At 37.1% G+C, this 25910-nt stretch overlaps 1 protein-coding gene and 1 pseudogene across 1 annotated transcript in view; one reads left to right on the top strand and one right to left on the bottom strand.

The window, feature by feature from the left end:
* LOC140594319 (piwi-like protein 1) overlaps positions 1 to 25910 on the top strand; it is a 127253-nt gene that overhangs the window by 30229 nt on the left and 71114 nt on the right. The gene's annotated exons all lie outside the window — the stretch shown is intronic.
* On the bottom strand, positions 4800 to 6478 carry LOC140594272 (phosphoglycerate kinase 1-like; annotated as a pseudogene).

The raw sequence follows: 25910 nt of genomic DNA, 5'->3' as shown, positions 1-25910 counted from the left end.
ATGAATGTAAGTAAGCCAGTGGCAGTCTATAATTTAATTGACTGGGACTTGGTTTTTCCACTACTGGGAATACATATTTTCATATTCTACATAACCATGGCTAAATGAGGACAAAAATTGTTCCTTGATTTATGACTCCAGGTCATTTGTAGATTCCTGTCTGATTTTCTCTAATGATTAATGCTTTTCACAAGGATGGGTTCCCAGAAAGACTGTTTTTTTATGAAGTCCTAGACCCAAAAAACTAGTTCACCATTTACCTTGGTTTAGAATTTTCATTTACATGTTGTTCTTAGTTTTCCATTTGTCCTGAATTTTAGTCTTACCCAATCTATAACTAAGAGAAATTGCATAGAGAAAATACTGTAGAAAGATTAAAAGAAAGGATGTTTTTTTAATATGATTTTTTTAAAAATCCATCGACCTGTTTTTGCAAGATTGTCAACTTATTGTGCAATGCTTTTCTGACTTCAGTATCCATGAGATTCTAATTCAGTAAGTCTGGGATTGGGCCCAGGAATTTGAGTTTTTAACAAGCATCCAGATGGCAGCAGGCAGATCATTGGACCACACTGTGGAATAACCTTTAATTGATTACTGTATCGTTAATATCCTACAGGGTGGCACGGTGCTAGGTACTTAGTAATAAATTAATTGAATGGATAATCAAAAGGGCTAAGGAGAAATGAAACAATGTGAGGTGTTCCTTTATTCACTCAGTGATTCATTTTTCAGCCCTCAATGAGTGGCTATCATGTACTGAACTTTATAGTATTGTTTGTGTGTGTGCATAGATACAATACATGTATGGACACTATAACTAGAAAAGGCACTTTATGCATACTCTATGCTTCCAAAGAGCATGAGATCTAGTGAAGGTTTTGAGAAACAAAAAATGTCATCTCAAGGTAATATTTAGGTGTTATTAAGGTGATGAGTGTGCAGAGAAGTTACAACAATAAAAATAGAAAAAAATAATGTCTTACCTTTTATATAACTGTTATATTAAATGAGCTATGTGAAAATAAGCTGGTAAGTTGTGAAAGGCCATATATATGGAAATAATAAGATTTATAAATCTCTACCCCCTTTATAGAGATGGCAAGGTCTCCCCATCCCCATTGAGTGTGTTGACCAGATGCCTCAGCTTATCTTCCTTACTCCGCAGGGTAGCGAATTAGATATCTCTGTCTGAATTTCCATCAAACGAAGTATATGTTGCCTGTTTCTGAGGCTTGAAATCTGCAGGACTGAGGCTCTGTGCTAATGATGTGCAACCTGAACTTTAAAATGTTTTACAAACTATAGTAGCTATTAAATAATTACTTGAACTTCTGGAAGTAATAAAAACCCCTGTCTTGAGATTCCTGAACAGAGTTTATCTCTTTACTAAGTATGTAAAATAATACTGTGGTAGGATAATCCTTAAAAATTGCTTCACTGTATCCTTGTTATTTGAGCACTATACATATATTTTTACCAATATTCAGAAAAGAGTGTATGAACTTTTTTCCTAGATTCCTGCAAGATCCAAACTTTACATGACAGTGGACTTCAATAATATTCATGAACTTGCATGAGGTTCATGGAAAGCAGCACATTGAAAATTCTGTGATGAATTACTAGGAGTTTTGGTTGACAAATACTTTCGTACATTTTTCCCTTTGAGATGTAGTATTATTTGGTTTGTGCGATATGTGATTCAAAATAATGAGAAGTGAAAGAAAAAAGGTGAATCCTCTATGTATTAATCAAGGGGTCATCTAGACTATATATCCAACATGACGTTTCCCACACAGTGTGTCTAGTTCTTCAATTGCTACTTGATTTCTTGGTGAGTGTGTCTTCATGTGAGAAAATACAAAAAGCAGAAAAAAAAACTATTTATCTTGGCAGCAAGTACCGTGAACTATGAATTCAGTGAGTCCTAAATATATAGAATCAGAATTGAATACAGCCAACCTAATGGTCTGTTTTGAGAAACATCAGTCCTTTTGTCCCTTATCCTATACGTAAGGCACACTAAATTATTCGGTGTCTCCAAATACTTTCCATGTAGAGTCTGTATTTTGAGACACTTGATGGCTAGGAGATTTTAGGAGCCTTTAACAGGAATATGATGTAAAAATAAAACAAATTCAAGTTAGGAAAATGTTGGGAGTCTGCTCAGAACACCATCAGCATCGCATCCTGTCCTGGCAGTCCGCGTGGAGCTGCAGCTGAGTCCACTGCATGGAAAAGCTCCTCAGTCCAGGCATGCTCCACTTCCAACTTAAACTAAATGTATTAGAACAATATAATGCCTCTAAAAGCAGATTGCACCTTACAGTCTTCGTTCTCAAGGAGTTTAAACATGTCTTAAGAAAGGGTGATGCCTCTTTGGGATTTATGATTATTACTCGTGGGCTTTATTGCTCATTCTGGTTTCCCACTGAACACCCGCATCACATCCACCGCTGAGCATCCAGAGGCAGGCTCGTCGCTTCAAGTTGCTTTGACAATCATTAATCCTAGAGTCTGACTCCATTGTTCTGCATGTATTACATAGAACTTCTATGGAACATCAAACATATTTATTGATAGGAGAAAATTGTGTCTTTATGAGCGTTTCTGTAATGAAACAGGATGAGGGATGTGGAAAGTCACTGGCAGTTTCAGTCCAAGAGGCTCTCTTCAGGAAGAGAAAAATGGAAATGTTTTTATGAACGTGAAATAAAACTCTAAAAATGATGAGATGCTCTTCTAATACCCACTATTCAATAATAGATAGTCATAGTGTCCTTTGTGAATGAAGAGGGCACTGCAGATTCTTTCTGGTTGCCGCAAGTGTTAAGTGTTCACAGTTAGAAGCAATGAACATTACACACCTCTCCCCGTGTTTCCTCACAGCCTGGACAGTGACTACTCTCACAGATGTTAAGACCCTTTCTGTGGTTGTTAGAAGGATACTGATTACTGATTTAGGGAGAAGTTCTTAATCTCTTCCTGCATCCCGGTCCCTTCCCTTGACAGACATCAGTGCAAGTGAAACAGGGTCTTAAGTTTAATACCATTGACAAGATAACCCTCCCTCTCTGGAGCAGTGGCTCACCATAAGGCTATTACCTTGTTGGCCATGTACCATATCTCTTTGCTGCCTGCTAATGCTTTGCTCCTTTCTTTTCTTTTCTCTTTTAATTTGCATTTAGAAGAGCTAGCAACCTCACTTGGCAAAGCTAACTGCTGATGTAGCTAACGATAAAGCACTATGGCATCACTTGAATGTCAAAAATTAGAAGAAAATAAAGAGCTAACATGTATTACCGTATTACTTATTTTTCCAAAAGCCAGAGCCTAGTTTAATTTTGCCAAAATTGTGTTGGAGAGTTACTTCAGTGTGGGCTAGGTCCTAGCATTTGAATTATATGGAAAGGTCAAATTAGAAAACTACAGGGGGTCCGAAGGAGTTGATTGAGAATAAAGACTGTCAATGCGAAATATAGGGACACTTGGAATACACCACAGCAAGAGAGGGCTTAATATTTTACTTTGCTTAGTTTAAAATCGGAAGAAATCAGTTTAGATAGACACAGCTTTTCTATAAAGGATGTTACGGAAGCCAAACCTCCCAATATACTAGGTAAGGATGAGTATGGTTATGTAAGTATCCTAATTATGTACCTGCCCAAAGTGAAAGATTAGGTTAGTTAATGGACAACAGAGTGATTTCACATAGTTCTTCCCTTTAAGGGACTTATAGTCTACTTCAATCCTTTTGTGTTCTGAAATATGTACATCCTTCTTTCTCTGCAGTAGGCCTTGCTAGTCTAAACATGTCTATGAATTCAGCAGCTTCTTCTCCCTAGAGGACTGGAGAATATGACACAGAGTAGGAATCTGAAATTCCAAAGATGACTTTATAGCTCCCAGACAAATGGAGCTTTCTACTAGAACTTTAAAATTAAGGAAAACCGGGATCCCTGGGTGGCGCAGCGGTTTGGTGCCTGCCTTTGGCCCAGGGCGCGATCCTGGAGACCCGGGATCGAGTCCCACGTTGGGCTCCCGGTGCATGGAGCCTGCTTCTCCCTCTGCCTGTGTCTCTGCCTCTCTCTCTCTGACTATCATAAATAAATAAATAAATAAAATTTTAAAAAAATAAAATAAAATAAAATTAAGGAAAACCATGCAAGGCTGATGATGCTAACTCTATTTGTTGAAAACAAGCTATCTCTTCTCCTCCCCATCCCCCCTTTCTCTATGTGTATGATTCAGGTAAGATTAGTGTCAAAATCAGTGAATGTCAAAGTTGATGTAAAAATCTTTAAAACTAAGAATTATTTTAATTCACCCACCTTATATGCTCTCTATACTTCCTGCCTCCTTGAGGATTTTATCATTCATTTCCCTTCTATATCTTAAACATTAAGTTCTCAGAATGTTGCAACTTCAACATTTTCAAGTCTCTCTCATCTTATGGGAAATAACCCAAAATACCACCTTGGCCCTACATATCTTCACAGAAGTCCTCTTCTTTCCATTGTCAAGTATCTTAAAGAGTTGTTTTACTCAAAGTTTATACTTCTTTACCTTTTGTGCATTCATCTCAGTATAATATGGAATTTAGGCCCACCAATTTCACTCTTCCAACCATTGACCTCTATGTTGCTAAAGCCAAAACACACATTTTTCATCGTCCTTCTTGTTTTCTTTGTGATGTTTCGTTTCTGAAAATCTCTTAGCTTCCAGTACACTATACTTTCTTGCTTTTTTTCTACTGTTTCTTTTCCTCTGTTCTTTATTTTTTTCTCTGTTTCAGTGGATACTTTTATTGATTTAATAGATCACCAACTTTGTCTCCCTACCTGCCTACAATTGGAATTTCATCTTATTTCCATGCTGAGTAGTGAAACAATGACACAGCTGTAGTCAGAATAAGCTACTTCAAAAAGAGAAGCCAACACAGCTCATTTTCTTCTAGCAAGCAAAATATAAATATATGCACTCTAGAATGCACAATGGTTTAGTCACTAAGAAATTCAAATGGGATCCTGAAGAATGTAGGCAAATCCAGGGTGCAGTAAAGAGGAGCTGAGATGCTGTGCGCCTCTTTAAGGGTTCCTGGTACTGCATCTCTTGGCCACTAGCTGAATTTTGACATGAGGGAAGATTTTAGCTAATGCCAAGGAGAGATGCAGCAAGTGCTAGGTTGACTTAGGGGCTGTGCACAGGAACCAAAAGGCAGGAAAGTACTAAACACTGCTAAGAGCATCCACCCCAGGAAGGACTGGACCTTCCAAAAGCTCTAAACTCGCACCACCCCCAGTGCTCACATGGCTGACTTTATCCTCTGTGTTCCATTTGGCACAGCAAGTGGCAGTGTCTCCACCACCTATGATGGTGATGCAGCCCCTGGCGGTGGCTTTCACCACCTCATCCATGAGGGCTTTGGTTCCTCGGGCAAAAGCTTCCCATTCAAATATGCCCACAGGTCCATTCCCCATGGTCTGCTTAGCCTGAGCAACTGCCTCAGCATATTTCTTGCTGCTCTCAGGACCATGGTCCAAGCCCATCCAGCCAGCAGGTATGCCAGAGGCCACAGTGGCTTGGCCAGTGTTGGCATGCTCATCAAACTTTTCAGCAGTGACGAAGTCAACTGGCAAGGTAATTTTCACACCATTCTTCTCAGCTTTGGACATCAGGTCTTTGACGATCTTGGCTCCCTCTTCATCAAACAGAGGAGTCCCAATCTCCATGTTGTTGAGCACCTTCAGGAAGGTAAAAGCCATTCCACCACCAATAATCATCTCATTGACTTTGTCCAGCATATTACTGATCAGCTGGATCTTGTCTGCAACTTTAGCTCCACCCAGGATGGCCAGGATGGGTCGCTCTGGGCATTCCAAGGCCTATTTCAGCTCCTTCTTCATCAAGAAACCTCCGGCCTTCTGTGGCAGACTGACTCCCACCATGGAGCTGGGGGCTCAGTGAGCAGTGCCAAAAGCATCATTGACATAGACATCTCCTAGCTTGGAAAGTGAAGCTTGGAAGGCTTCTATTTTGACTGACTCAGCTTTAATCTTATTCCCAGAAGCATCTTTTCCCTTCCCTTCTTCCTCCACATGAAAGCAAAGGTTCTCCAGCAGGATGACAGACCCAGCAGCTGGGTCAGCACAAGCTTTCTCCACTTCTTGGCCCACACAGTCCTTTAAGAATAAGTGCCCAGCACAGACTTAAGTTCTATAGCAGCTGGCCCCAAAGAATACTTGTCTGGCATGGGGACACCATCAGGCCGGCCCAGATGGCTCATAAGAACTGACTTGGCTCCATTGTCCAAGCAGAATTTGATACTTGGGATGGCAGCCTTGATTCTCTGGTTGGTTGTTATCTGGTGGTTCTTCATAGGAACATAGGCTCTACATAGGTTGAAGTCCACTCTCATGACGACCCACTTGCCCTTCACGTCGAGCTTGTTCAGAGTCAGCCTGTTAGAAAGTGACATCCTGGCAATAGAAGGGCTGCGAGGCTGAGAGCTTAAACAGCGGAGAAGAAAGCAGCCTGCGTGTGCTCCAACCTCGTGCGGAATGCCGAGAGCTCCTCTGTTCTTTATTTTTTTTTTTTTAAACATTTTATTTTTTTATTTTTATTTTTTAATTTTTATTTATTTATGATAGTCACAGAGAGAGAGAGAGAGGCAGAGACACAGGCAGAGAGAGAAGCAGGCTCCATGCACCGGGAGCCCGACGTGGGACTCGATCCCGCGTCTCCAGGATCGCGCCCTGGGCCAAAGGCAGGCGCCAAACCACTGCGCCACCCAGGGATCCCTCCTCTGTTCTTTAAATGTCAGTGTTTTCCCAGGTCTTCTCCAAGCCTGTTAACTTTTTTTTTTTCTTTTTTTTTTCTCCATTCTCCTTGGGTGATTCTATTTATATTCATGGCTTCAAGCATAACCTGGAAAGCTATGATATCCAAATATGTATTTTACGTTCTATCTGGATAATAAACCCATAAGATCCTATGTTATCAATCATTCAGAAAAAAATAAGATATTCGTGGACATTTTAGTTGACTTTTATGGTGTTTAGGAGTTAAGATAGTAGTGATAAGCACAATGATAGTATTGAGAGAGGACTCGTTTTAAGTCTTGAGTCAGTCATGACCTTGAGTAAATTGCTTTAATTATAAGCCTTGTATATACTTCATTTGTTTGTTTTTTTAATTTTTATTTATTTATGATAGTCACAGAGAGAGAGAGAGAGAGAGAGGCAGAGACATAGGCAGAGGGAGAAGCAGGCTCCATGCACTGGGAGCCTGATGTGGGATTCGATCCCGGGTCTCCAGGATCGCGCCCTGGGCCAAATGCAGGCACCAAACCACTGTGCCACCCAGGGATCCCTATATACTTCATTTGTAGAATGAAGTACGCACTTCATAAGATTTCCATGAGGATGAAGTGAGATCATAATTGTGAAGAGCCTGGCACATAGATAGTTCACAATAAGTAGTAGCCCTTATTGTAATAAAATGATCTCTTGAACAAGTTTCACTTCTAATTGTAGAAAGCCAAAGTAGCACTCTGAGCCCAATCAGGAGACAAAAACAAAACAAAACAAAACAAACAAACAAACAAAAAAAAACATGTAGTAGGTTAAAGCAGAACAGTTTAATACAAAGAATTACTGACTCTGACAAACATAACTATAAGATATAAAGAAATTCTGTGTGGTAAAGCAGAGAAAGAGTACCTAAGAAAGGGTAAACTTGAAAAGGGTATTAACAGATACAGAGATAATCCATAAATCACAACACTGTAAAAATGTGTTCAAATACTGGAGAAAATGTAGTTTGGCTCCTAGAGAGCAGAGCTGACCACTGGAATGGCCAGGCCAGAACTGCTGTGCAAACAACAGCCACCTCCGGAGGTATAGACAAAGATAAGAAAATGACATGTGACAAGAAAATGGTTGCTGGATCTGCAGTGGGAATCCAGGTGCCAGTAGGGGTGAAAGGTTGTTAGAACTTACTCTTTGAAGGACTGACTTGGTGTGTGACCTTCTGGACACAAGTAGCTTTATGCAGGCTGTACTAGGCTTGTCAGAGGAGTCCAGGCTGTCTGTAGAAATATCATTGCCAGGATGAGGCTGAAAGGTCAAAGGACCTTCATCCTAGGCTTGTGACTGCTAAGTAGTAGTTCCTTACCAGATGTCCTTATACCCACACTGCCTATCCTCCTGGATAGTGCTGTGAATTGGAGGAAGTCTCTACCTCCTGCAAAATCTCCCCTGCTGCCCTCTACTGAGAAACTTAACAGTGTGCATTTAAAAAGAGAAATGCTTAAGCCAATTCTGTTGTTTACCATATTGGAGGTACATTTGGAAATGAAAGGCAATGAATTGATAACTGACACAACAGATAGGCTTAACAAATACAGAGATAATCTAGAAATCACAACACCATAAAAATGTGTTCAAATACTGTGTTTTGCTCTATAGTTCTTTCAGTTCCAAGCTTTTTGATATGAAAAATTGGTGTATATATGTATAACTTTCGTTCATGATTTAAATATGAATACCCATTAGCATCATGATAGCTATGCATGTGCTAGAAGATAATTTAATGAATTACAATATAGCACATCGAAGAGTTGCTATGGTCTATTGAATCAAAAATCCAGTTCTTGAAAACTGCCTAAACATAATTTACCTATCCAATGTCAGTTTAAAATTTGCATAATAAGCCACAGTGAGTTTTAAAAATCTCATACAAATAATGATCCATTTAATATGTTCCACAAAGAAATATATTTTAAACATCTTTTATACATATATACATATTTTAAACAGTCTTTTATATATCTTTTATATATTCTAAGAGAGGGCTCATTTTCCCCCCATTACCTAAAAATGTTTCTCAGAAAAAATAATATAAAAAATTACTATGTTGATCATAATTCCAGGAGAAAACTAAGAATCCTTGAAAATATAAGCTTAATTGAACTGGTAAGAATTGCTGTTATAGCAAAGTGGCATGGCATTAGAATAACTCCCATCAGTTATCAGGTTATCTTTAATTCACAATTTACAACTAACCATTTTGTAACCTCAAGAGCTGTTCCTTTTCTCTAATTTATCTCTAATCATAATTTTTATTCACAATTGACCATTTATTATACCTCAGTGATGAGTACTTTTTATTTTTTTATCACACTTCATTTTTATATTTAAATTACGTTAGCTAACGTATAGTACATTATTAGTTTCAGCTGTAGTTTTCAATAATTCATCAGTTGCATATGACATTTCTTAATACAGCAACAAGGTCTTATTTTCATCATTGCATCGATGGAGAAAGAGGAGAAATGTTGCATTACCTGTTCAAGAGAATCACTTCAGAAGCAGAAGGGCTGGGATTTGAAGATTTTTTTGTTTGTCTCAAAAGCTCCTTCTGATTTTAGGCATGTTTCTAACTCTAGGTCAAAGTGGAGACTTATATTTTATAATCAGAGGTGTTAGAATTGATGGCACTGCTTCTCAGACTTTCATGTACACATCGATTGCCTGAGGACTTTCATCAAATACAAGCTCTAATTTAGTAGGCCTGGAGTGAGACTTGAGATTCCAAAAAGCTCGTATTTGGTGCCTATGTTACTAGTTCATAAACCATACTTGGCATAGAAAAGGTAAACGGCAATGGGATTGGAACAGACCAAGATATTAGTGACATCTGGATAATCTGAAGATTTCAGTTCCTTGGCATTTATCTGAAGGACCTGAAAACTTATGCTCACACAAAAACCTGCACATAGATGTTTATAGCAGCTTTTGTTCATAGTTGCCAAGACTTGGAAGGAACCAAGAAGTTTTGCAATACGTGTATGTGATAAATACAAACAAATATTACTGAGCACTAAAATAAAAATGAGCCATCAAGCCATAGAAATACATGGAGGAAACTTCAATGCAAATTACTAAGTGAAAGAAGCCAAAGTGAGAAGGTCACATACTATATATAACTTTAACTATATGATGTTCCAGAAAAGAAAAAAAAACTGTGTTAACGATAAAAAGATGAATAGTTGAAGGGAATTTAGGGAGAAGATGAATCATTTTCCTTTGTTTGTGTTAGGGCACTGAAAATATGCTATGATATTATAATAGTGAATAGATGTTATTGTAAATTTGTCCAAACCCATAGAATGTAAATATCGAGTGGACCATAATATAATCTATGGACATTGGGTGATTACGATGTGTCACTGTAGGTTTATCCTTGGCAAAAACTGATAAAAATAATAATTTATATTTATAGTATAAGTATGTAAATAAAAATAAATATATTTTATATCCATATTAATTTAATAACAATTATTATTTTTAAAAATACCTCTTGGTGAATGACTTTGATGATGGGAGAGAAGCTATGCCTGTGTAGAGCATGATGTATATGGAAATCTCAATACTTACCTCTTAATTCTGTTGTGAGCCTAAGACTACTCTAAAACAAAGTCTAAAAGTCAAATAAGAAAAAATGTTGACATGGGCAGCGCAGGTGGCTCAGCGGTTTAGCACCGCCTTCGGCCCAGGGTGTGATCCTGGAGACCCAGGATCGAGTCCCACATCAGGCTCCCTGCATGGAGCCTGCTTCTCCCTCTGCCTGTGTCTCTGCCTCTCTCTCTCTGTCAATTGTGAGTAAATAAATAAAATCTTTTAAAAACATTTTTTTAAAATTCAGCATCAGTCAATAAATATGCACATGTTATCACATAAGGAATATATGAATGTGTCAGTGAATGTACAGTTAATACACATGTATGTGCATATGTGCATGTATTTTGAAATGTTGATTAAGATACAATGAATAATTAACTATATAGCAAAGTCTATAATGTGTCTGTGTTTCTATATATGCTGATTAGAAGAGATCAAATATTATATACATTGGATTTCTGTTAAATTTTTAAACAATAATATTTCCATTTAAAGGTAATTTTATTGACATACACAAAAAATATATAGTGTTAACAGTTGTCAAGTAACTACAAATCAAAACAATTAGATACCATTTATTTTTCCTATAAAATTTTCAAAAATTATAATGATCAATATAAAGACTCAGTTCATGAGTCTGGTATACCAGATATTTATACTAACCAGTTTTATGTGGAAAAAATGCTTGCAGAAGCATTTTGGTGTTAGTGATAATTTGGAAACAACCTAAATATTCAACAATAGAAATTATGGCATATCTAGCCATTTAAAAAACTACATTGTTAGAACACTTAAAGACAAAAATGCTCACAATATGAACTCAAATGAAAAGACACAAAATAAAAAGTACAGGGCAGCCTGGGTGGTATAGCGGTTTAGCTCCTCCTTCAGCCCGGGGTGTGATCCTCAAGACCTGGGATCAAGTCCCACGTCGGACTCCCTGCAAGGAGCCTACTTCTCCCTCTGCCTCTGTGTGTGTGTGTGTGTGTGTGTGTGATGAATAAATAAATAAAATCTTTGTAAAAAATAAAAATAAAGCAATAGAACTCTAATTCTGAACACACATGTTCAGTCAATATCCACCAAGTGCCTACCTTTTTTTTTTGTTTTAGTAAGCACTGTGTAGGTATTTGGATATATTAGTGAGCAGAATAGAGGCTCCTGATCCATATACATCTTATGGTTTAGCAGCAAAAAGACAAGAAACAAAAGGATTGAAACTTTTATTTATTTTTTTTAAGATTTTATTTATTTATTCATGATAGACATAGAGAGAGAGAGAGAGAGGCAGAGACACAGGCAGAGGGAGAAGCAGGCTCCATGCCAGGAGCCTGACGTGGGACTTGATACCAGGACCCCAGGATCACGCCCTGGGCCAAAGGCAGGCGCCAAACCGCTGAGCCACCCAGGGATCCCCAGGATTGAAACTTTTAATAGTAAAATATTGATAGTAAGATTATAGGTGAGCTGTATTTTATTTCTTCCATTCCCCCTTTTCTAATCACCTACATGGAGAGTGAGTTACTTTTACTGGAACAAAAATGCAAATATTTAAAAATGCAAAGAATCTATCAGAAAAATTATTATACTACTTAAAATGTTGCTTAACTAGTACTTTAGTACTAGTTAGTACTTGTGCTAACTAATCCTTAGTCCTTTTCGACTATTCAACCATTCCCTCAGGACTCTAACTTTAGACAATACTCATATCCTTTTTTAAAACTTTTTCTTCTCTATTCCAAAGAAGCATACTGGTCTCTCTAATTTGTTCTTTAAAAAATCAATGAAAATGTAACTAGTTGCAATTAATATATAAATATGAATCTTTGGTCCTGGAATTGGTTTGCCTGACCCAATTTAGCTCTGTAATTCTACGTGATTATCCATCCATTTAGAGTAGTGCCTTGATAGTGCACATCTCGTTTGAATTCTCTTTGTAACATAACTCAATACTAATTTACCTACGACTATATGACCTGTGATTTTGTCATTTAACCAAATCACTTTTACATTTGCATCTGATATTTTTTAAAATATCATGGTTAATGGCTGCATAATGTTATAGTTGTTCAAGTACTAAGTAGGTAATTATTCTCATTTGCACCATGACTATTATTATATTGAAATAAGCTACATTATAAAGCCTATTGATGGATTCCTAACCTACCTTTACCGGGCTTGTCAGATTGTCAGATTTTAGCACATCATCCCTTGACATCTCTACGTCAGTGGTCCCAAGCACAAATGTATATACAAAGACTAGCCCACCAACATGAATGAATGGAGAGGGTTGGGAACAAGGGGAACAAGGTCTTTGGAGAACATGGGCCTTTAGTACAAGGGACAGCCGGTAGTCAGCTTCAGCTAATTTTGCCAATCAAGAGTATTAGCCTAAATTTTCTGATTTTTTAAAATGAATTAGAAAACTACTTTTATTATTTTATTTATTTTATTTTTTATTTTTATTTTTTATGGGAGTTCAGTTTGCCAACATATAGCATAACACCCAGTGCTCATCCCACCAAGTGCCCCCCTCAGTGCCCATCACCCAGTCACCCTAACCCCCCGGCCACCTCCCCTTTCATTACCCTTTGTTCGTTTCCCAGAGTTGGTGTCTCTCATGTTTTGTCACCTTCACTGATATTTTCACTCATTTTCTCTCCTTTCCCTTTATTCCCTTTCACTAATTTTTATATTCCCCAAATGAATGAGACCATATAAGGATTGTTCTTTTCCAATTGACTTATTTCACTCAGCATAATACCAGAAAACTACTTTTATTTTATTTTATTTTTTTTTTTCAGAAAACTACTTTTAAATGTAAAATTTCCCAATTACATAAAACACCAACCAAACACAACAGTCTAGCCAACTGGATTTGGTTTTCAAATTAGAAGAGTTCAAATTTATGAAACTTGTACATTGTCACTTGTTATAACCATCCTGAGATAGACTTTTTTGTTTCTGTTTCTGATTTTTGTTTTTTAAATATAGCATAGGGAAAAACTTTAAAGAAAGACATACAATTTCCTTATAAGTATATAGAAACACCCTCACCCTGAATTGTCAGATTGTCAGATTTATTGATGTTAAATTAGATGATTCTATTTAAAGTTTATTATTTTAAGTGCATCTTGCTTTTTTAAATTGTTAGGCTTTTTAAACTTTCATTTGATAATAAATCAACATAGGTTCATAAATGCCATGGATAATCATGACAAGAATATACGGAAATTAAGTGTATGTGTACAAATCACACGTCCAGTCTCTTGCTCCTTAAGCATTGTTTACTCTTAGATCTATAATCTAATTTTTTAAAGAAAATGCAATGTATAATAAATCTTGAGTTTCGAATACTATGTGCAATCACGATGCTCTAGCATCTCAAAAGTAGACAGGGAAAATAAAGAATCAGAACAAAGGGAAACTATTTGTTTCCAAATCAAGAACAAACAATAAACCATGTCTTAGTGGCTATAAACTCAAGGCATCAAGCCATAGAACAGGGTAATTTTTACGAAATATAGAATAATCTACCATGCATCAAGCAAACTGTATTGAATCTAATAAATCTAAAACTCTTAATAAAGTGCTTGGCAGGAAATCATCGAGCAGATCCAGTGTTCTGAGCTCATGTGCCACAGCTGTCACCAGAGGACCGGGGTGAAATTCTGAGTAGCTACAAAGGCAAAAACACAGAAAGTAGAGGAAAATTTCATGTCATTAACACTGTGAAGCAGTGTTTGCTCAGCTCAACAGCCTCAATGATTACATTTTGTTTTTCTGCATATCTACATTCTATTCACGTAATACCCATATGGTTCAAGTGGTGTCCCTATTATTAGTCTTCTGACAGGAATGTCCCTTGCAAAAGACCATTGTTTGCTTTATGGGGAAAAGAGATATTTAGAGAGACGTTTGTCTTGAGGATCCACCCAGCTTTAAGAAAGGGTAATGCCCATGACTGGACAACTTTAATTCAAAAACATTAGTACTATATTTTAGGTAAATGTTTAAGGAAGAGGAAGTATTACTAAACTCAGATTCCATTCTCCAGATGCTATAAAATGGCATGTGTTACCAATTTTTGAAAATACATATAAATTATTATTTTAATAGAACAACAATAGTAGTAACTAATTGTTGGTAAGCAGTATGCCAAGAAATATATTGTGTATCTCACATGACTTGATTAATTTATCCTCTGTCACTCTGTGAGGTAGCTACTATTGTTACATCTATTTTCAGATATGGAAATAGAGTAAGTGGCAGAGCTGGGATTTCAATCTGATCAGTTTGATTCAGGAGGTAGTTTTACCTCTTTGAGTGTCATTATGGTGAGATATTTGCCTGGTAGGCAGTCAAGTATGATTCTAACCCCATACTTAGTCCAAGTCTTCAAAATGGAAAGTCTATTCATTTTGCCAACCTGCCTTTGATTCAAATGAGGAATCTGCAGGATGCAGCTGATCACTACAAACCCCGAGAACTCCCTCATTCACTTCAAGACTGGCAGGGTTTATATACCCTTATTTAATCAAATTGTAACTGAACCGAGTGAGAGTTTGTCCCCTCAATGCACAGAGAGCCAATAAAAACTGACACTGAGCTTTTGCAGTGAAGAAAGATAAGCTGTTAATGGTGTGGTCTCACCCATGAGAACAGTACCTAATGCTCAAAAGTCCTGTACCCCCTCATGGTTTGCAAGTGAGGATTTTTAAGGTCAAAATTTGGAGCAGGGGGCTCCTGAGAAGGTGGACGCTGTTGATTGGAGGCCCATGATGTCATGCTAGCAGATGCTCCGATGCCATTTCATTAAGTCCCACAGCGGTCTTCTCCGTCTCAAGAGATTTGGAATCTGAAAGACATCTCGATTCCTTATGTTAAAAATTTCACTAAGTACATCTGGTGATCATATCTATTTGTAAGCTAGTGGGGTTGCATTCTTACAGGTTTCTTGGCTAGTTCAGTTATGCCTGGGGATGATATGACCTCTATTGATCATTCTTTCATCTGAACTGATACGATGGAGGCCAGCTTCAAATATGATTGGATTACTTGTGATTTGTTTAATTTATGCTGTAAATCTAAAATCATATTGCTAATTCTTCTTTTTAAAAAAATATTTATTTATTTGTTTGAAAGAGGGAGAGAGTGAAAGAGAGAAAGTGGAAGAGAAGGGAAGAGGGGGAGGGAGAGAGAGCCTGACAAGAGGCTCGGTCTCACGACCTGGAGACCATGACCCTGAGATCATGACCTGAGCCAAAACCAAGAGTCGAGTGCTTAACCAACTGCAGCACCCAGGTGCCCCATATTGCTACTCTTCTAATGTTTGCTTTAGTAGGGAGGGATTTTTTTTTTTTCTTAACTTACTGGATTCTTTTGGCTGGTCTACTAATTAAATTGGTTAACATCTAATTTTGTACTTATGAGAGCCCCACAAAGACATGAAAAGCTTCAAGACAGGCAATTGAGGCTTAATATGCCATTCTGAGTTAAGGAGTTAGGGGTAGGGATCTGGGGCTTCAAAAGGAAGGAACACAATTAACAGAAAGATGATAAGAGCAAATAATTGGAAAACAAATGTTTGTCATGACCTGCAGAGACAGTGGGACACAGAGGAAACTGAACAAACGTATCTTGCTGAGTTCCCCTTAGCTTGGCACACCTAGCCTGTACTTTTTGTAGATATTTCTGGTGGTACCTCTCTTCCAGGACCAGACCTCCTCTGAATTCTCAGAGACAAATAAGGGGGAGGGGAAAGTTTTTGAATCCGTTGGATCTTGATTGCCTTCAGCTCAAAACAGTCCACATGACAAAGTGACACATTTTGTGGCAGCCTATTCTGATTCCCTTTAATTTCAAAGGGATTTAATATGCATAAGTGAATAAACCATTACGTTCAGTCTGTATAAAGGGTGTTATCAGTCATCTGCTTTGCATTGGGGAAGTTTTCCTCAGGGTAAATTCCTCTGAATTATGCTGCCCTATGAAAGGCAGCTATGCTTAGCACAACATCACTAGTGCTGCACTCTGCTGCACTATGATATGGCAGAAACACATCCTTTATAGCAGTGCCGAGGAATCAGATCTCCCCACCAAAATGAGCTTTCCAGATAGTTCTGTGTGCCTTAAACATTGAAGAACAGCATTCAAAAGATTTTATTTTAATTTTAATTTTTTTGAAGATTTTATGTACTTATTTGAGAGAGAGCAAGAATGTGTGCGTGAGTGGGGGAGGGGTAGAGAGAGAGGGAAAGAGTGAATCTTAAGCAGACTCAGAGCTGAGAGCAGAGCCTGATTTGGGGCTAATCTCAAGACTCTGAGATTATAACTAAGCTGAAACCACGAGTTGGATGCTAAACCTACTGAGCCACCCTGATCAGAAACTCTTTCGCTTAACATACAAGTTCATAGCTTTTCTTTTTTTCTAAAATTGCCAGATATTATCAGGAGCATAGCCTCCCAAATAATGGAGGAACTTCATCCTAGCCTCATGATGTACCAATTTAGTAATGGAGAATATAGAAGCAGGCAGGGATAGAGGGAGGAAATAATTGAAAGCTATTTGGGCAGCCCTGGTGGCACAGCGGTTTAGCACCGCCTGCAGCCCAGGTCGTGATCCTGGAGACCCCAGATCGAGTCCTGAGTCGGGCTTCCTGCATAGAGCCTGCTTCTCCCTCTGCCTGTGTCTCTGCCTCTCTCTCTCTCTCTCTCTGAATGAATAAATAAATCTTAAAAAAAAAAGTAAAAAATTGAAAGCTATTTGTAGTTTTAAAAAATTCCCAGATTTCACTCTATCATACAATAAGCTTTAAAGAAATTGCTGTTGTATTGAGACCAAACCTATTATAATGAGACAGGTCCAGATAATGATAATGTGCTGTGATTTTAAAATGAAATTCAGGACATAGCTCCAGGGTCTGTTTTTAATGACACCTCCATTGATAAAGGATGTAAAATTTTCCAAGTCTGTTAGCTAGTCATTCAGTAGTAAATTTGACCAAGTGTAATGGCACCCACATTTTCTTATTAGAGTGCTTATGGTTATCTACGTAGCAAATGGCAAATTGGAGATTTATATGCCATTTAAACTAGGTTACATCTAGGAAAATTCATTCTGGGTCATTATGGGAAGACTGCTCTTAAAACAGTCTAGTGGAACAGTTTTAGATGGTTTTGTGTAGTACCAAGAGTCATTAATATAACAAGAGATTCCTTTTTAGCAGAAGAGTTATTTGAATAGACAGCTGGGCATTGTAGTGCAAAACAGGCATCAGCTTAGTTTTGCACTTTGGCCTTATAACATAAAACCGTGTCATTACGACAAGCCCTATTATGGCAGGAAATCTGTCTAATGTAGCTCATTCTTGCTCTTAGTCCAGGGAGGTTTAATTACCAGAAGAATTAATCTCACCAATAATGGGGGATCCCTGCGTGGCCCAGCAGTTTGGCGCCTGCCTTTGACCCAGGGCGCGATCCTGGGGACCCGGGATCGAGTCCCATGTCGGGCCCCCTGCATGGAGCCTGCTTCTCCCTCTGCCTGTGTCTCTGCCTCTGTGTGTGTGTGTGTGTGTGTGTGTGACTATCATGAATGAATAAATAAAATCTTTTTTAAAAAATCTCACCAATAATAATAAGTAATATTTGTAAGGACTTTGAAGTTTACAAGGATTTTCACATATAGTTCCTGCCCTTGTATCATTGCCCATACTTCCTAACTGTTCTTCCTGACACCAGTTTCAACTCCTTCCAGTACATTCTCTGTATTTATGATCAAAACACAAATTTCATCACATTATTTTCCTGATTATACATTTACAGCATTTTCCTTATTGCCTACATGGTAAAGTCTAGGTCATTAGCAAATCATACAGTGTAGTAATATTGCTTGTGTGGAATCAGATTTTCCGTAACACACGCACACACACAAACACACACAAATATACCAAAATGTATTAAAAAGGTAGTGACAACATAGAGAGGAGTAGATGCTGCAGATCTTTGCTAGTCTTGTTTCCTAACATTTTCCATTGTAAAGAGTTCACAGCTTCCAGTGGCATAGATAATACAGGTCAGGGACCAGATAGATTTCAGACAAAATTTTAATAGCTCATATATATTAAACATTTTATACAACATGGCATAGTACTTAATACATAATAACCGCTCAACAATAATTTTCTAAACTTTATTTCAATGTGGCAAGTACTGCAGTATAATACATCCTCTACTATGGAATTTCCACAGACTGAGGATGTTGTTATGGTAAGGTTCCAGTGTAAAAATTATGTGAAAATACTGGGCAAAAGGGAAGGAAATATTTTGCCAGCTGATAATATAATGTTGCAAAACTTCTATTCAAGGAGATTTTTAAAAATCTGAGTTTACTATTGTATATTTCACAGTTGAAAATAAGCTCTGGCCCATGAGATTTTACCTACACATTGGGGACAACATCTTGTTAAAACAAGATTGTGAAGTTTATAAGAAAGTAGTAAAGTCTGCCTTTCGATATAGACTTACATTTTTGTTCTTCCTGTTTCTTTTGGAATCTGCATTTTTCTGTGAATGATGAGTATTTCTTGGTCACCAAATCCTCTCTTAGTCTACATTCATTTGGTAGTACACTGGAAAGCTGAAGAAAAGTGATTAAAGACCAGGAATGTCAATGTTTTTGGCATGGAAATGGATCATATTTGACTTTTTCAAATATATGCTCTTGAAAATTGGCCATTCGTATGTACAGACGTTTAAATTTCTAAATATAATAAGCTGTGTAAAAGGAGATATGATTTGAGGAAATGAGTATAGTAATGGTCATTACGGGAAGCACCAGTGCAAAATTACCAGTTCAAGAACACTTTATGGAACATAATGAATTGTCATAGTTGTTTTTAGAGTTAGAAAGATTCTTTGACTAAATGTTAGAACATCTTTGTTTAACAGCATTCATTCTAAGAAAGACATACAAATACACTGATATAGTGTCACTGATCTCTCTTATTTACAAATCATTTAAATTACAAAGAACAAACATTCCCTTCAAAAAATCTGAATATACCCTTCCTTAGCTTGAACTTTAATTGAACTTGATAAAAGTAATTTGATTTTCAGGGTTGTTCCTATCATATCTTAATGAATTAAAGAAATATAGCAAAGATTCCTTGTGTGTATGTTTTTTGTAATAATGAAAAAAATCACAGTTACACATTACCTATAAAGAAAAAGAAGGAATATGATGTAGGTTGAATTGACTTATATACTACATCATTTAATTCCTACAAGTCTTTTGTTTTGTTTTATTTAAAAATTTTTTTAAATTCCTACAACAGTCTTTTGAAAGAGGAATTACAATCTTCACTTTAGATGTAAAGTACCAGTGCAATACTATCTTATATAGAATAAAGTTACAGTTGTTTATAATGAATTGAAGATTATTGTTTCACTGTGTTTAACATTTTCTGGATGATGCTGTTTTTAAAGAAAAGTAGTGTAAATGTAAAAATTCAATGTATTGGTGGGATCAATAATTGTGATCACATTCAACATTTATAAATTCATTTTCTCTCTAAATTGAAAAGAACTGGAATTTTTTTTAAAGAGTGATTTATTGGGCAGCCCGGGTGGCTCAGCGGTTTAGCGCCGCCTTCAGCCCAGGTCGTGATCCTGGAGACCCGGGATCAAGTCCCACGTAGGGCGCCCTGCATGGAGCCTGCTTCTCCCTCTGCCTGTGTCTCTGCCTCTCTCTCTCTCAATCCTCTCTGTGTGTTCTCATGAATAAATAAATAAAATCTTTTAAAAAAAGAGCTACTTATTGATTTATTTATTCATGATGGACATAGAGAGAGAGAGAGAGAGGCAGAGACACAGGCAGAGGGAGAAGCAGGCTCCATGCCGGAAGCCCGACGGGGGACTCGATCCCGGGACTCCAGGATCACACCCTGGGCCAAAAGCAGGCGCTAAACCGCTGAGCCACCCAGGGATCCCCAAAAGGACTGCAATTAAAGAAGAGACCAGAATTATTTATATCATTAACTTTATTTTTTCAGTGTTCAGAATAAAAGTCAATATCAACATGTGTAATAACAACAGTCTTTTCCAAAAAGTCTATCTCTCACAATTATTTTTAATAAACGCAAAGATAATAGGAAAGAAGTGTTATCTAGTTATCTAATTATAGATATCTATGTTATCTAGTTTTGTGAAAACACATAATACTGAGAATGTCAGAATTTTTTGTTTAGGAACATGATCTCTTTAAGAGTGTGATGAAAATAATAGATCATCTTCTCAGAAGAAGAACTACATATGCATACACACTAATCCTCCAATCCTCAAATCAATTAAAATCCCTTTTATGTATGCAGTAGTATGAAATATAGAACCCACAGATTTATGATGACCCAAGATCCTACAATTATTTACTCCCTGCAATCTTCATGCTTACCCCCAAGGATTTCAAACCCCAATTACCCTCCACTGTTTGTTTTCCCTAGCATTTTCACCATCTGACGACACATGATGTAATTTACTCATGCATTGAGTGTCCATTGCCTGTTCCACTTTCCAGAATGCAGCTTCCACCAGGGCAATGACCTTTGTCTATTATGGTCAACAGTTCACCTAGAACAGTTTCTGACACAAAACAGTCCCTCATTATTTCCTGAACCAATAAATAGATTTATAGTGACTGTATATGTCGTATTAAGAATATAAGCCTCAAATTTGAATTCAAGAACCTTTTATTGAATTGTTGATCTGCATATCCCTAACTTCATCCTTTTAAAAGTAATAGACCATGCATGTTGTTGTAGTGTTTTTAGGATGAAATAACAAATATATAATCTTATAATAACCATCTATCACTTATATGACTGCACAGATTGTTCCCTGAATTAGCCATAGAATGTGGAGGCCAAAGCCACCACTTCTTATAGGATTATCAAATGTCCATATTAAGTGTCAGTTTTGATTGAAAGTTTCTTTAAGGGTAAGTTGATAGTTTACAATGTCTTAATGACCAGAAAAATTTTATCAAAAATAATGGTAATTCAAATATTATTATAGCAAGTAAATTATTAAATTCGGAATTACACCCATACTGACACCCCCCCACACACACACAATTAGACATTTTTCCCCAGTGTATTTACCTCGGATGATATCTGAGGTACCTCAGATGATGTTTCTTTGATTTGTTGATTGGTTTTCATTATTTTATTTTGTTTTCCAGCATTGTGTCCTTACTCTCATATTTTTGGGCCATTCTTCAAATAGAATATCCAGGTTTCATTACCAATGGTAAGATGAAACCATGAACTTAAAAAGTCACCTTAATAACCAAATGTATCATAAAATGTACAAGTAGAAAAAAAGTCTATGGCATCGCTAGCCAATATATCTTTATCACAGCTACTACTGAGAAGACAGACTGATAAAATGTGGGAAGATAATTTAGATTTTGTGAGGAAGGAAAACATGTTCTTACACTTAGGGACTATTCATTACATTTTAGTACAAAGGAAATTTTTTATATAGCTGAGTTATCAGCCAGTGAATGAAAACAGAAGGATGAACAGTTCTATATAATTGTTGTAGAATACTCGCCAAGTCTTGTGAGATTCAGCCTGAGGATAAGTGGGGAAGAAAGAATAAAGGGAGCTCATCAAACAGTTGATACTCTTTGTAGGGAGGGCCTCTTGGTTGTTGGATAGGAGGAAGCAGGCAGATGTCAAAACTATGTTCATAGCTCCTTCCTCTACAATGACACAGGTTCTGTTAGATACTTCTCACACTGAAATAAACGACTCTGTTCACACACCCGTGTGCAAGATTAGAATATTTATTCTCCGTGATATGACTACTCCTTAAAACCCAGGCCGTCTGGCAAACTATGCGTGAATGAATGGATGAATGAATGAGATCTATGAGTCACCTGCCACAGAGAATGAGAGTTTATTGTGTTTGTCTAGATAAAGAACATACTGGGGTGTAAGTTTTGTTGTTGTTGTTGTTCTTTTACCTAAACTTGTCAATTATACTCCTTCTTACCATTATTCAGTTTTATCCTAAATTTCATTATTATCTTCTTAAATAATTTGTGCTATAAACCAGCAAGTCCCCTTGTTCCTGTGTTTTCTCGTACTGCTGTGATACCATTTTTTTTTGTTGGATTAGTCTGTATGTCACACACATAAGAACACAGCAATTGAGATATTAACAATGTTAAACAATTTTATTAATAGAATATATCTCTCCATTTCTTCAGGTCTTCTTTAATATCCCTTCATTGGGTTTCACAATTTGCTACATAAAATCTGTAAATATTCTGCACTTAACAACTATATATTTTGTAGCATTTTCTTTCTTGTGAATGGTAGCATATATTTGGCTATATTTTCTAACTTATTGCTATGTAGAGAAATGTGCTGATTTTACAGAAGGTCTGAAATGCTGATAATAATAACTGGAACTTCAGAAATATGGATTAAAACAGAGAAAAACAAAGAGAAAAATAGTAAACTAGATAATGAATTTGATGAAATCAATCAGAATGAAGTGCAGAGAAATAAAGATAAGAATAGAAGAAGAAGAGAGGTGCCTGGGTGGCTCAGTCAGTTAAGTGTCTGCCTTCAGCTCAGGTCATGATCAGCCCTTCCTTGGGCTCCATGCTCAGAGGAGAGCCTGCTTCTCGCTCTTCTCCCCATTTATGCTCTCTGTTGCTATCTCTCTCTCAAATGAATAAATAAAATCTTTTAAAAAAAGAGGGAGAGAGAATATAAGAAGAAGAGATTGAGATAACTGAAGGAGAAAGTGAGGAGACCCAGTCTATAGTAACAAGTTCTAGAAGGGGATACCGTAGATATTGGAGGGAGAACTGTATCAAAACTTGGCCCAGGAAAGCTCAGGACTGTTCTGGTGGCCTTGGAGAAGCCCACTAGGGCATGATGCATCATGGTTAATGACATGGACTTTAGGTTTAAATTAGTATCAGTTAAAGTCACAGCTCCAACATTTACGAAAAGTGTGAGTGCCCTTGTATATGGGCATCACGTGAGCTCCTACTTTATCATATTGTCAGTGAGACAATACAAGGGCACTGTTCAGTATTGTACCTGACACATAACACCCAGAGAATGTTACCTCTTATAGGATTCTAAAAGTGTAATGCTACTCACATTAATAGAATAAACTGATGAATGATAAATCAATGTATTAATATATTGTATAGAATTATTTAATTATTAATGTATTAATAATAATGTAATGATTTATATATTGCTATATTATATTAATATTAATTATATGGAGGTGTAGAGGTGCTAAATAATATCTTTAAGACCTAGCTATCATGGAATTAAATACATTGTTCCTTAGAGATGAAAACACTTGTCATGCATATCTAGTGCTGCTATCATTCCAATAGTAGTATAATTTTATTCTCATTTTTCAGCTCAAAAGATTCCAGTTTGGCGGGATTAGGAACTAAGAATTGTGGGGAGCTAAATTTTGGGCTAGGGGGCACTTTAGATAAAAAAAAATACTAAAGCTTGGATCATTTGTCAAAATGACACACCTGAGTAGTGATGAAGCCAGGATTCAAACCCATGGTGCACCCCTGTGCAAATTTCTGTCTAATAAGCCACTATGAGACACACCGAGTCATTGAAATGCAGAGTAAGTGATAGGGGAAGCATTCACATTATGTTTACCAATAATGTAGGGAAGGAAGGAAGGAAGGAAGGAAGGAAGGAAGGAAGGAAGGAAGGAAGGAAGGAAGGAAGGAAATACTATGAATACATTTTAAATAGGATACAAATTTGTACAGAGCTTGTAACAAAAAAAAATAAAAGACTTCTTTTAATAGAAGTTTAAAAAGGTCTGGGAAGGAGTTAAACAAAAGATTTGTATTTACCTCTAAAAAAACTCCTTATTGCTTTCCATACTCTTCTACCATGAAAACTTTTACTTTTTAATAATTTTATTTAAAAATGACTTTTTAAAACAAAATATAGTCTCAAGAAAGGCAAGAAACCACATTTGGAGTTAGGAGTTTGAAGGGAAGCAGTAGTTTCTATTTATAATGAATTCAGAATATAAAAAAGTAGTAAAGGACAGGCTTCCACCTCCTCTCCTTCCTCTCCTCCCTCTCATATTGCCCTCACTCATTTTCCCTTTGATTTTTCCTACATTTATGGTAGTTCAGGGTGCATATTGCACAAGAGATCCAGTCTAACAGGATGAAGGAGGGCTTCAGTCCAGTGCTAAGATACCACTGCATCCACCAGAAGAAGAGAGAGCCGTTTCTTACTTGATAACCTTTCCACTCCTATTTTTGTATGTCTGTGCTGTGATCAAAGCACGGGCCTTAGTTGTGAGGCTCTTGATATTGAGGGCAGAGTGGGGGAGTTTGGGGGCATACGCCCGAACAGTCATCTGTTCACCTAAGCCAAGTGGAGCTGAAATCCTGCATATGTGCCAGAATGCCATTTTTTTCTTTCTCCTTTTCTCTGTTGCTTATCATACCCTGGACTATTCAGGACAATCAGCAATTGGACAGAATACTCAAGGAGGGGGATATTAAGCTCTACTTTTTTTTTTTAAGATTTTATTTATTTGAGAGAGAGAGAGAGATCACCAGCATGAGCAGGGGCAGGGGGAGGTCAGAGGAAGAGAGAAACAGACTCTCCCCGCTGAACAGGAGCCCAACTCAGGGCTCCATCCCAGGACCCCAGGATCATGATCTGAACCGAAGGCAGACACATAAACAACTGAGCCCCCAGGTGCCCCTGAGCTCCACTTTTGAAGGGAAGAGTATCAAATAATTTTTAGACACATTTTAAAATGAAAACTTTTTTTATATTGTTTGCATAAAAATGCCAAGAAGAATTACAGTGTTACGTATACAGAGATAATTTAACAAAGAATCTCACACTCTAGTTTTTGAATACAAGAGAACAACACTATAATTTGTACTGGTTATTACAGAAAAAAATGTATATATGCTAATTTTAAGACAAATTCTCAAATTTAGAATATCTTAACCAACTCTTCCAATTTATAATTTGAGTAAATATTGCTATGCTACATTCAGTATTTAACTCAAAAATATTTCTGTACTCAGAACTCTGTAGAATACCAGATTGTTATAGATTGTGAACAAATCTATATGAAAAAATACATCCCAGGGTTCCTTGGGTGGCTCAGTGTTTAGCGCCTGCCTTCAGCCCAGGGCATGAACCTGGAGTCCCAGGATCAAGTCCCATATTGGGCTTCCTGCATACAGCCTGCTTCTCCCTCTGCCTGTGTCTCTGCCTCTGTGTGTGTGTGTGTGTGTGTGTGTGTGTGTCTCATGAATAAATAAAATCTTTAAAAAGAAAGAAAAAGAAAAAATACATCCCAGACTAAGTTCAGGTATCATTACTATTGTAGCAAACCATATTC

This window comes from Vulpes vulpes, chromosome 10 (genome assembly GCF_048418805.1).
Source record: "Vulpes vulpes isolate BD-2025 chromosome 10, VulVul3, whole genome shotgun sequence".
NCBI lineage: Eukaryota > Metazoa > Chordata > Mammalia > Carnivora > Canidae > Vulpes > Vulpes vulpes.
The sequence above is the reverse complement of the archived record's forward strand: the minus strand, read 5'-3'. Positions and strand labels throughout refer to the sequence as shown.